The 12,239-nt window shown below is 51.8% G+C and overlaps 1 protein-coding gene across 2 annotated transcripts in view; it reads left to right on the top strand.

Annotated features, from left to right (window-relative positions):
• The first annotated feature begins 286 nt into the window (after positions 1 to 286).
• Positions 287 to 12,239, top strand: part of ZBTB46 (zinc finger and BTB domain containing 46) — a 63,232-nt gene continuing 51,279 nt past the window's right edge. Inside the window, exon 1 of one of the 2 annotated variants that reach the window (XM_060171631.1) lies at positions 287 to 376. The gene's annotated coding sequence lies outside the window, so the exon portion shown is untranslated. Of the gene's footprint in view, positions 377 to 903; positions 1,105 to 12,239 lie in introns of those variants that run through there. The other variant, XM_060171632.1, reaches the window with a different exon arrangement.

Genomic DNA, 12,239 nt, shown 5'->3' with positions numbered 1-12,239 from the left:
ACTCAAGACGAGCTCTCCCAGGCCCCTGCCCTGAATGCAGCCTCACACAGGCTCCAGGGCCGCCTCCCACCGTCCCAGGAATTCCTTAGTGGGCGCCGCCTGGGGGAGGCCGGTGCAGGCGGCCTTTGCCCGCCCACTGGAGGCTGCGTCGGCTCCCCCTTCCCACCGTCGCGCCAAGAGGGGAAGCCGGGCGGCCTTTGCCCCTGCACATGAATGCCGCCCAGAATGCGGGGCCATGCTCCACCCAGCAGGCAGGCTCCGAGTCGGGCCAAGGCGGGGCTCCGCCACTGGCTGTCCGTCCCGTCGGGGACGCACTCCCTCGGGGCCCACGCCCGGCCTCCAGGGCCCCGGGGGCGAGGGCGCGGCGGGCTCCCAGGTGAGCGGCCCGGGGCGCCAAGGCCCCGACGGCGCGGACGCTGCTTCCCAGCTCCGTAGTGTCATCCCGGCCGGCAGGCAAGCCCGAAGTTTGCGGGACGCGGGCGCGAGGACAGCATGCGGCCTGGGGACCAGTGAGCCCCCGAGCACGGCTCGCTCCCCGCAGGGGTGCCCCCGAGCCGCCAGCCTCGCTGGGGGCGAGCGCCCGTGTCCCAGACCCCCGCCACGCCGCCCCCACCCAGCCTTTCGGCCCGGAGGAGGGGGCTTCCCACAATGCCCAGCGAGCCAGAGCCTGCATTTCCGCTGTCCAGCCGCCCGCAGTGGGGGGAGCGGGCGCACCGACCCCGCCGCCACCGCCGCCGCCCCCTCCGCCAGTCCCCCAGTCCCCCCGCCGAGCAAGGCCCGGGACCGAGCGAGGGGCGGGGCCCTGGACGGGGGCGGAGTCGGAGCGCGGCCCGGACCAATCAGAGCAGGTCGGGCGCGCGCCGGAGGGCGGGGTCAGGGTCCGCAGGCGGGGCGCGCGCGCGGGCGGCGGGGGCCGCGGGGTTGGAGCGGGCGCGGGGGCGCGCGCCGGCCTGACGGACAGACGGGCAGACGGACCGAGGCGCCGAGGCGAGCGCGCCGCCTGTATCCACCAGTCGCAGCACTCTCTCGCGGCGATAGCGATCCCCGCGCCGGCCGGCTGGCGGCCGCGGCGCCCACCCTCGCCTGCGCCCCATGGGGTCACAGGTAAGCGGCGCCGGCTCATTGTCCGCGCGGCCGGCGAGCGCTCGGCGGGCCCCGGGCGGGGTCGGCGGGGCAGGGAAACCGGGTGGCCAGGGGCGGAGGACGGGGGAGCCGGGGCGCGCCCCCGCGCCCCGCCCGCCCCGCCCCACGGGGGCGCCCTCCCGGCGCCGATCGGCTGGACCCGGTGGCGGCTCCGGAGGTGGCAGCGGGGACCCCGCTCCGGGCTCCGCGGGTCCCCACGACCCAGCGGCGGGCGGGGCGTGGCGTGGCGGCGGCGCGGGGTCCCCGCGGGGTAGCGGCGGCGCTGGAGGCGGCGGGGTGCCCCGCGCCCCTCACCCGGGGCGCCTCCTGCGGCCGCCGCCGTTCCTCCCCCGTCACCTCCGAAAGGGGAATTTTCCAGCCGTCAATTTCTGCTGCGTCAACGCCTGGCCCCGGGAGGCAGCCCCGGGGGCGGCCCGCGCCCCCCGCCCGCGCCCCGCTCGCTGCGCCCGCCCGCCCGAGTTTGCCAAGAGTCGGAACTGTGGGGGGTGGGAGCCGGGGCCCGGCGTCCTCGGGGGTCCTTGTCCCCTGCCCCCCGCAGGCGCTGGCCTTGGCTCCATCTTAGTCGCAGGGGAGCCGGAGCGGGGGCGCGGGGCGCGGGGGGTGGGGTTCGGGCGCGCGGAGCGCAGGGCGCGTGGAGCCGCGGGGTCCCCGCAGCCGCTCTTTGTTTCTCTGTAAATAGACATGTCAGTTCACCGGGGCGCACCGATCGCCGTCTGACAACTCCATCCCGAGGCGGCCGAGGGGCTCTGGCCACTTGGGGCTCCCCGGCCCCGCTGACAGATGCCGCTTCGGTGGCTCGAGGCGACCACACACAATGGGGCCGAGAGGCCGGGGTCCGAGCCCCGGCGGGAGGGGGGAGGGCACATATATCCATATATCGATTTTGATATGATTATTTTTCAACACCGAGGAAATAGAAACAAAAGAAAGTTTGAGTGCGGTCTCCGCGCACGCACCCCCGCGCGCCTCGCGCTCCAATCCCCGCGCCGCGCTCGGAGCGGCTGGAGCAGCCGGTGCTCAGCATTGTTTAAAGAAATGCTAATGCGCCGGCCGCGGACACCTGTGCACCCCCACCAAGCGGTGGTGCCAGCGCTGGCCAAGCCGCCGGTTTATTCTCCAGCTGACTTCTCATTTATTTTAATGGGGGGGGGGCGGGATACTTGTGGATTCTCTGCGCTCACTGGCACACCCCGCCGCCTGTGCAGGCTACATTCCCACCCAGCAAGCCGGAAACACAGTTTGTTCACCCAAAGGGGCGCTTGCAGAAGGGGTTTCCCCCACCCACCACAGAGTCAGCAGTGGCGGTTCATGGTATGGGTTTGGGATGTTTCAAGAGAGTATCTGATTTGGGACTGAAAGCTTGGGAACTCCGTGTAATCCAGAAAGGATGAAGGGTCAGACTGAGGCTGACAGTTCTGAAGAACACTATCTCCTCAAACTACTCTGTATTGTCAGATCTTCTTGGAAGGGAGAAGAAGGTGTGGGCTGGTTTTTGGAAGGTGTCCCTAGCCTGAGATGAAATGCACTCATTTTGAGCTGTTCAGAAACCCAGAATCCAGCCTGGGACCTTGACAGACGCCTCTCCTTGACTTCCTGGGTGTCAGAATTTAGTTGGGATTAGATGAGATACCTCTTGCTCAGCTTTGACTGTTATATGCGTGCAAAGCAATTGTTTCTGTGCTCAGAGTTCAGCCCATGTCCACAACCTGCTGATTCCTGTCCGCAGGGGTACTGGCCCGCTACATGCTATGCCCCATTCAGCCACCTAGGGGTGGAGGGAGCAGCCCCCCCCCACACACACACCTAGTCCCCCACACCTTGCACCCTGTTCATTTCCCTCACACAGGCTTCTGGTTAAACAGGAGGTAAAACCTCGTGATGTGGTGACAGGGCTCTTAAAGATCTAGAAGAAATAACCTTTTATTTCAAATGCTGTATTATTGACTATTTACAAATTTTATTTACAAAATAAAATTTGACAGTGTGAACTTTCCAACACTGTCCTTATGTGGGACTTTTCAAATTAAGGGAAATTGGGCCACTCTGTCCCTGTGGTCTGTGTTTCTGGGCCAGCCGCACTGTGCTCCGGCTTTGTTCTCCATCAGAGGTCTTCCGCCAGACGGGAGGAGACCCACTTAGGGCAGTGAGCTTGGGCTAATTCCTCTCCTGTTGGTCCTTTCTGTGTTAGGTGTCCTGGGTGTTGCTGTGTTCAAATGAAATGGGGACCCTAGAAAGTACTGCTTCTCCTTGCTTCATACCCATTGTCATTATGCTTGTCATGACATGCATAATGACATAACTAGAAGTGCCCACCTCAGGGGACTTCTAGTTAGTGCCCGAGTTCACATCCTCATACAGATAAGACTTTTCCTCCTTTTAGAATTACCCTGTTTTACCTGAAAAGTCTGCTGAGTGATTGTAGATTATAGAGAACTGGAGAATTCTCCTTTGAACCTTCAAAAAAAATTGTTGCTACAAGTTTGCTTGAATAGCCTGATCCTAACAGTAAATGTATGATTAAATATCTCTATTTAGGGGGGCCAGACGATAGCACGGCAGGTTAAGCACACATGGTGCAAGTACCAGGACTAGTACAAGGATCTGAGTTCGAGCCCCTGGATCCCCAGGGGAGCTTCACAAGCGATGAAGCAGGTCTGCAAGTCTTTCTCTCCACCCTCTGTCTTCCCCTCCTCTCTCAGTTTGTCTGTCCTATCCAACAACAGCAATAAAAAGGGCAACAAAATGGGACAAATGGCCTCCAGGAGCAGTAGATTCGTAGTGCAGGCACCGAGCCCCAGTGATAACCTTGGAGGCAAATAAATAAAATAAAATAATCTCTATTCAGGGCCTGGGCAGTGGCTCACCTCAGCAGAGCTCACATATTTCTATGAGTGAAGACCCAGGTTCAAGCCCACAGTCTCACCTGCGTGGGGGAGGCTTCATGAATAGTAAAACAGTGCTGGATGTGGCTTTCCTTCTCTCTGTCTCTTTCCTTTTCTCTTTTCCTCTCCACTCCCCTCTGCGTCTTTCAGAAAAAAAGAAAAAGGAAAAGAGAATGGTCACCAGGAGCAGTGGAACTGTCATCCAGGTACAGAGCCCCAGCCAGAACCCTGGTGGCAAACAGAAAAGTATTGAGGCCACCCACTTCTTTAATTTTTTTGAAATGCAGCTGACTTGTCCTAATCACAGTGCTCCATCCTTGTCTTTTCTACAGGCTGATTCTGATAGGTACAGCTAGGTCTTAGACCTTGGCTTTGGCTCTTTGGAACAATCCATGGGCTGCCTCTGCACACCTGAGTGAAAATAATGGGGCCCAGTCACATGTGATTTAAGGATGGTCTATACTGTTTGCCATATATCTATCAGCAATGCTCTTTAACTCTTATTTAAATAAAAATGACTACCCTATTAAATTAAATTTCTTTTTCTTTTCTTTCTTTTTTTTGCCTTTAGGGTTATCGCTGGGGCTTGGTGTGTGCACTACAAATCCACTGCTCCTGGAGACCATTTGTTTCTATTTTGTTGGCTAGGACAGAGAGAAATTGAGAGAGGAAGGAGAGATAGAGAGGGGGAAAGATAGATAACTGCAGACCTGCTTCACCGCATGTGAAGCAACCCCCAAATGAAGCAGGTGTGGAGCCTGGGGCTTGAACAGGGATCCTTGCAAGGGTCTTTGCACTTTGTACTATATGTGCTTAACCTGGTGTGCCACTGCCTGTCCCCCCAAATTAAATTTATTTCTATTTATTTTATTTTGTCTATTTATTTTTTGACACCAGGTTTATGATTGGGGCTTGGTGCCTGCACAATTCCTCTTCTCCCATTTTTTCTTCCCTCTAGATAGATCATGAGAGACAGAGGTGGAGAAAGAGAGAGGGAGAGATAGAGGAAGAGAGAGACATCACAACACTGCATCACCTCTCAGGAGGCTTCCTTCTCACAGCTGCTCCCATACGGTCTGGGGCTCAAACTTGGGCCCTGTGCATGGTGACATGTGTGATCTACTGGATGAGCCACCTCCTGGCCTTCTAAGTGTTTTTATTTTTTAAAAAGATGTGTTTTGTTCATTACATGTAAGAGAAGGGAGGGTAAGAAGGGGAGTGCTGGGGTGGTGGGAAGAAAGCAACACTTTGGTACATGCAGTACCAGGGACTGAACTCAGGACTTTATGGCTGAGAGTACAATGCTTTATCCACCAAGCTACCTTCTGGGTTACAGTACTGTGAGAGAGAGAGAGAGAGAGAGAGAATGTGTGTGTGTGTAAGCAATTTATCTATTTACCAAAGCACTGCTCAGTGCTCACTTATGGTGATGTTGGGGATCTTTGGTGCCTCAGACATGAAAGTTATTTTGCATAACCACTATGCTATCTCTATAGCCCTAAGTACTTTTTTTTTTTTTTTTTTGATAGAACAGAGAGAAGCTTAAAGGGACAGGGGAGATGGTGACATCTGCAGCTCTACTTCACCGATTGTGAAGCTTCTCCCCTTGCAGGGGAGCAGAGGCTTGAACCCAGATCCTCGCACTTAGAAATGTGTATGCTTGGGAGTCGGGCAGTAGCACAGCGGGTTAAGCGCACGTGGTGCAAAGCGCAAGGACCCACATGAGGATCTCGGTTCGAGCCCCCATCTCCCCACCTGTAGGGGAGTTGCTTCACAAGTGGTGAAGCAGGTCTGCAGGTGTCTATCTTTCTCTCCCCCTCTGTCTTCCCTTCCTCTCTCTCTATCTAACAATGATGACATCAATAGCAACAATAACTACAACAATAATAAAAAACTAGGGCAACAAAAAGGGAAAATAAATAAATATAAAAAAATAGTTAAAAAAAAAAGAAATGTGTATGCTTGACTGGATATGCCAATGCCTATCCTCCTACCCCTTTAAGTATTTTAAAGCATCATTCAGAGTTGAGAAATTTCAAATCTTGAGTATTTTAGAATAGAAAGTTGAGGAATATCTAACATTTTCTAGCAGCATTTATAGAACTTCTGTGCTTTGACAGGTCTTTTTTTTTTTTAAGATTTTATTTATTTATTCCTGAGAAAGAGAGAAGAGAGAGAGAAAGAGCCAGACATCACTCTGGTACATGTGCTGCCAGAGATTGAACTCAGGACCTTATGCTTGAGAGTCCTATGCTTTATCTACTGCACCACCTCCCAGACCACAGTCTTTTTTATGTTTGTGATTAATAGTGGGTTATAAGGTGGTAATATTACTGGGTATAGTTAGTTCCACACCACACCCACCACCAAAGTTATATGTTACCACCCTCCTACTTCCCAAAGATAACCACCAGAGCTCTCACAAAGTCTTAGAAACAGTTTCTGGTTTTTGTTTGTTTGCAAATTTATGTGTATCAGTTCTTAGATTCTACATATAGGTGAAAGTATCCAGGAGTTGCTTTTCATATCTTTATTACTTCACTAAGCACAATCAACTCTAATTCCATATATTTTGTCCCAAAGGACACAATATCATCTTTTTTGATAGCAGAATAGTATCCTATGGACTATATGACTATATATCGTATAACTTCTTTAGCCAGTCATCAGTTGTTAGGCATTTAGTCTGTTCCCACCATTTGGCTTTTGTGAATAATGCAGCTATGAACATGGGTACATACATCCCTTTGAACTTGTCCTTGAGTGTCCTTTGGATAAATGCCTAAGAAGGGTATTGCTGGATCAAAGGTAATTCCATTTTCATTTGTGTGAGGCAAACATGATAACCACTACACTATGGAAACCCCGTTTTCATTTGTTTAGGGACTCTCCATATAGTCTTCTAAAGGGGCTGCACTGGTTTGCATTCCCACCTGCAGTGTAACAGAGACCCTTTTTCTCCACAACCTTGCCAATAGGCTGGTGTGTTTTTGAGTTGTACTGGGGAGACATTCCCAGGGTGCTTGTTGTGACAGCATCTGATACTGCTAGGCCTGTAGTGAGCCAGATGGGGTGAGGGGCCAGTGATCTATGAGGCATTGTTGGGGAGGGATTGTCACTGGTGTGTCCTGTACAGCTGAGAAACGGGCCCAAGGCACTGAAGGCACAACGGAGTGCCTCAGTGGCAGAGGGCATCTGAGTATGTGAAGGTGGATGACTGGAGGGAAGTAGAGAGCCCTCCACCACAGAATTGTGCCAAGGTGCCCAGCCTCGGAGTGAGACCTGGTAAAGCAAATGCTTGTCTAACATTTTCCAGGTAGCCAATAGGCAGGCTCCTGGGCGGGGCTACTTGGGCTGTGGACCAGGGGTTTGAGCCGCTCCTCCAGGAGCTGCCATTGGCATCAGTCACCTGGGGTGCTGAGAGGGGTCTGGGTATAGTGGCTCTTCTCCCACCCCCAGGCCACTGACATTGAGTGGCCTGGGACTGTGTGTCCCCTGTTCCTCCATGTCCCTGCAGCAGGGTAGTGCCCAGTTGCCCATAAGACTGAAAAACTCCACATTAGTGTGGAAATGATTTTTTTTTTTTTAACCTCGATGATGGGGAATGAACCCAAGACCTTCTCTACACATATGGCCTTTTTTTTTTTTTTTAAATTCTGTATATATGGAAGAGGGTGGGAGGAGAAAAGGAGAGATAGAGAAAGAAAGGAGAGGGAGAGATACCAAAGCACTGCTCCACCATCTGCAGAGCTCCATGTGGTGCTGGGAATCAAACCCAGGGCATCATGCATGGCAAGCCTTGCACTCCATTCACTGAGTGATCTTCCCACCACCAGAATGATACTTGAGGTTCCTAATTTTGTTCTGGCATCACCTGTGCCAGAGTGGTGCTCTGGTTGTCTTTCTCTCTTTTTCTTTCAAATAAAATAAAACAGAATAAGCATCACTGGACCTGGGAAATTCAGGGCCCTCCATTTAAACCCAAGTGGCACTAGAAATGGATCTGGAACCTTATGCACATGTGATACCACTGACTAACCTCCTAGGGATATACTTTTCACTTTCTATTTGGAGAGGAGAGAGAAAGAGAAGAAGAAGGAGAGGGAGAGGGAAAGGGAGAGAAGGAGAGGAGAGGAGGAGAGAAGAGGAGAGATGAGGAAAGAAGAGAGGAGAGAAACAGGAGAGAGACACCATAGCACTACTTCTCTATCTATGGATTTCCCCTTTCGCCCCATGGTGTGCCCTAGGCTTGAACCCAGGACTCTGCACAGGAGAAGGCACACATTCTACTAGGTGAACCCTTTCCAGACTGCCTAGTGCCCTCTTAGCACTGGCTTTCAGGGTTGTCCAGGGTGCAGGGAATAGAGCATGGCTCTTCATTGGCAGAAGTCAGTTGAGCAAATGTTTGCCTGTCTGTGGTGTTGCTCTGTTGATGCCAGACTGAAGGCCAGAGGGAACCTGCAGTCGTGCAGGTCAGATGCCTGCAGGTTCCAGAAAAGCACAAAGCTGCACCCAGGATGCTAGGATGAGGTGGGCATGTGCAGCCAGACTGGCATTCTTGGTGATCCATTAATGAGCAGCCTGTGGACCCGGGCAGGGACTGAGTGACCAGAGCAGGGACCCTGCCTTCCTCCCCCCCCTTCTGTCAGGGGCAGCCTGTGGCCAGGAGCTCAGCCAGAAGGCAGCCTCAGGTCTCTGGCCCCTGCATGGCCCCTGTTCAAGTATTCTTCTTTTTTTAAAATTTCTTTATTGGGGAATTAATGTTACACATTAAACAGTAAATACAATAGTTTCTACATGCATAACATTTTTCAGTTTTCCATATAACAATACAACCCCCACTAGGTCCTCTGTCATCCTTCTTTAATCTGTATTCTCTGCCGCCCACCCACCCCAGAGTCTTTTACTTTGGTGTAATACACCAATTCCAGTTCAGGTTCTACTTGTGTTTTCTCTTCTGATCTTGTTTTTCAACTTCTGCCTTAGAGTGAGATCATCCCATATTCATCCTTCTGTTTCTGACTTACTTCACTTAACATGATGTTCAAGTATTCTTTTTTTCTTTTTCTTTTCTTTTTTTTTCCTCCAGTGTTACTGCTGGGGCTTGGTGCCTGCACTACAAATCCACTGCTCCTGGAGGCCATTTTTTCCCCTATTTTTGTTGCCCTTGTTGTTAATCATCGTTATTATTATTGTTGTTGTCATTGCTGTCTTTGTTGTTGGATCGGACAGAGAGAAATCAAGAGACGATGGAAAGACAGGGGGAGAGAGAAAGACACCTGCAGACCTGCTTCACTGCATGTGAAACGACTCCCCTGCAGGTGGGGAGCTGGGGACTCAAACCAGGATCCTTACGTGGGTTCTTACACTTTGCACCATGTGCGCTTAACCCGCTGCACTACTGCTTAGCTTCCTGTTCAAGTCTTCTTCTTCTTTTAAATATTTATTCCTTTTTGTTGCCCTTGTTGTTTTATTGTTGTAGTTATTATTGTTGTTGTTGTTTATATCATTGTGGATAGGACAGAGAGAAATGGAGAGAGGAGGGGAAGACAGAGGGGGAGAGAAAGAGAGACACCTGCAGACTTGCTTCACTGCCTGTGAAGCGACTCCCCTGCAGGTGGGGAGCTGGGGCCTCGAACCAGGATCCATACTCCAGTCCTTGCGCTTTGCGCCATCTGCGCTTAACCTGCTGCGCTACCGCCCAGCTCCCCCTGTTCAAGTCTTCTTGACCCATCTTTGAAGCAGTGAAGTATCTGCTCTGCAACCCATTTTAGAGAAAATTCAGAGGCGAGTGGGGGAGCTTCTGAAAGAGGGGGAATTGACCAGCTAAATAGCTCATGTGGATAGTGCGCTGCTTTGTCATGTGTGTACCCAGGTTCAAATCCAGCCCCTACCACATTGAAAGAAGCTTTGGTTATGTGGTTTCTTCCTCCACCACCACCCCCCTCTTTTTTTTTAATAGGACAGAGAGAAACTGAGCGGGTAGGGAGAGAGACACCTGAAGCACTGCTTCACTGCTCATGAGGCTTCCCCCCTGCAGGTAGGGACTGGGGATTTGAACCCAAGTTCTTGTGCCCGGTAGTGAATCTGTTTAAACCGATGTGCCAGACTATGGCTATGGTCTCTTTTGCTCGATGCTTCTCTATCTTAAAAAAAAAAAAAAGACAGGAAATAATTCAGTTTTGTTTGTAGATGGGGGAGGGCTGCACCAGCAGGTGAAAAGCAGAATATGCAGGGGACAGGCTGGCCATCCTGCCCATCCTCCCCCAGCTTACCACAGAGTCTGCGGATGCCCCATGGCTTTCCCAGGAACCCACCAGACAGTCAGAGGTGTGACATCTACGCATGCCTGATGCTTGCAGCATGCCTGCAGTGCCTGAGGCCCTGCCCATCTGAGGAGAAGGGGCATTTAGACCTGAACCCCCTCATCCCTGAAGAAGCCTTGTGTCCCCAGAGCTCCCCTCTGCATGAGAAAGCTCACATTTCACACGTGTTACCTCCCATGAGTCAGGGAGGGGCTTGTGTTAATGGCCTCAGATGGCAGATGGAGCTGGGGAGGACCACACCAGGTGAGTGCCAGGGTTGGAACACCCAGGGGGACTGGGATGAGGACCCTGCCTGGCTCCTGCCGCCTACTGTCTCACACTGGGTACCAGGGGGTTGGGGTATATGGGACCACCTCGGTGTTTCCTAAGCTGTATTCATTTTTTTTAACTTCTTAATTTTTTTCCACCAATATTCTTGCTAGAGCTTTGGGCCTTTAGGGTTCCACTACTTCTGATGGATTTTTTTTTCCTTTACTACTTGACTAATGAATTTATTTCTAAAAAAAGATACAGAGAGAGAGAGAGGGAGGAGCGAGAGAGAGACACCAGACAGAGACCAGCTCAGCTCTGGTTAATGCTGCTGCTGTGGCTTGAACATGGGACTTGGAGCTTCAGATGTAATAGTCATTTTTGAAGAACCATTATACTGTCTCTCTAGAGGCTTTTTCACTTAGAGAGATAGGGAGAGACAACAACATAGCTCCAGGGCTTCCTCCAGCAGCATAGCGACTCCTCTGTCATGCCAAGGCTCAAATCGAGGCTGCACACATCACAGGGCACCCACCCTCCCCAGTGAGCTCTCTGTCTGGACCGCACCTGCGTGATTCCACTGCTGCCTGTGGGCTCCTCTCCCTCATCTTTTAATGTCAGATGGAAACTGGGAGAGAGAAATAGATGGAAAGAGAGACACCTCTCCATTTGTGAATCTTGCCCTGGTGCTGTGTAGGTTCCCCCATGCAGCATGTCTTTCTCCCCTTTTCATTTATTTCTCTCAACCAGGGTTATCACGGGGACTTGGTGCCTGCACAATGTCACCATTTCCGGTCGTCATTTTTTTTTCTTGCCTCAGGGTTATTGCTGGGGCATGGTGCCTGCACCATATAGCCTCTGCTCCTGGAGGCCACTTTTTCACATTTTGTTGCCTTTGTTGTTGTTACTGTTGTTGTTGTTGGACAGGACAGAGAGAAATCGAGAGAGGAAAGGAAGACGGGGGAAGAAAGACAGGTACCTGCAGGCCTGTTTCACTGCCTGTGAAGTGACCCCACCACCACCCCCCACCCCCCTGCAGGTGGGGATCTGGAGGCTCAAACTGGCAACCTTGAGCTGGTCCTTGTGCTTCACACCACATGAACTTAGCCTGCTGTGCTACTGCCTGGCCCCCTTTTTAAAAAATTAATGTTTATTTATAAATGAGATGGATAGGAGGAGAGATAGAAAGAAAGAACCACACATAACTCTGGTACATGTGTTGCCAGGGATTGAACTCAGGACCTTATACTTGAGAGTCCAATACCTTATTCACTGTACCACCTTCTGGACCACAGGCCCTGAGTTTTGTCCCTGGCATCATATATGCCAAAGTGATGCTCTGTTTCTCTTTCTTTTCCAAATAAATGTTTTCAAAAATTGAAAGAGAACAAAACTGGAAATGACTGAGATATAGTTCACCTGGTAGAGCAAGCACATACTCTGCTGTGCGTGTGGTCTTGGGTTTAAACCCTGGCACAGGGGTTGTTCCCTGAGTAATGGGGCAGTGCTGTTTTTTTTTTTTCTTTATCTTTCTTTGTTACTCTCTTTTCTTTGTCTATAAACATAAGGAATAGAAAAGTGAACTGGGGAGGCCACTCTTTGGTATTATACAAGGGTGATGTCTTGAGTGCCACTCTTT

Source organism: Erinaceus europaeus, chromosome 14 (assembly GCF_950295315.1).
Source record: "Erinaceus europaeus chromosome 14, mEriEur2.1, whole genome shotgun sequence".
NCBI lineage: Eukaryota > Metazoa > Chordata > Mammalia > Eulipotyphla > Erinaceidae > Erinaceus > Erinaceus europaeus.
The sequence above is the reverse complement of the archived record's forward strand: the minus strand, read 5'-3'. Positions and strand labels throughout refer to the sequence as shown.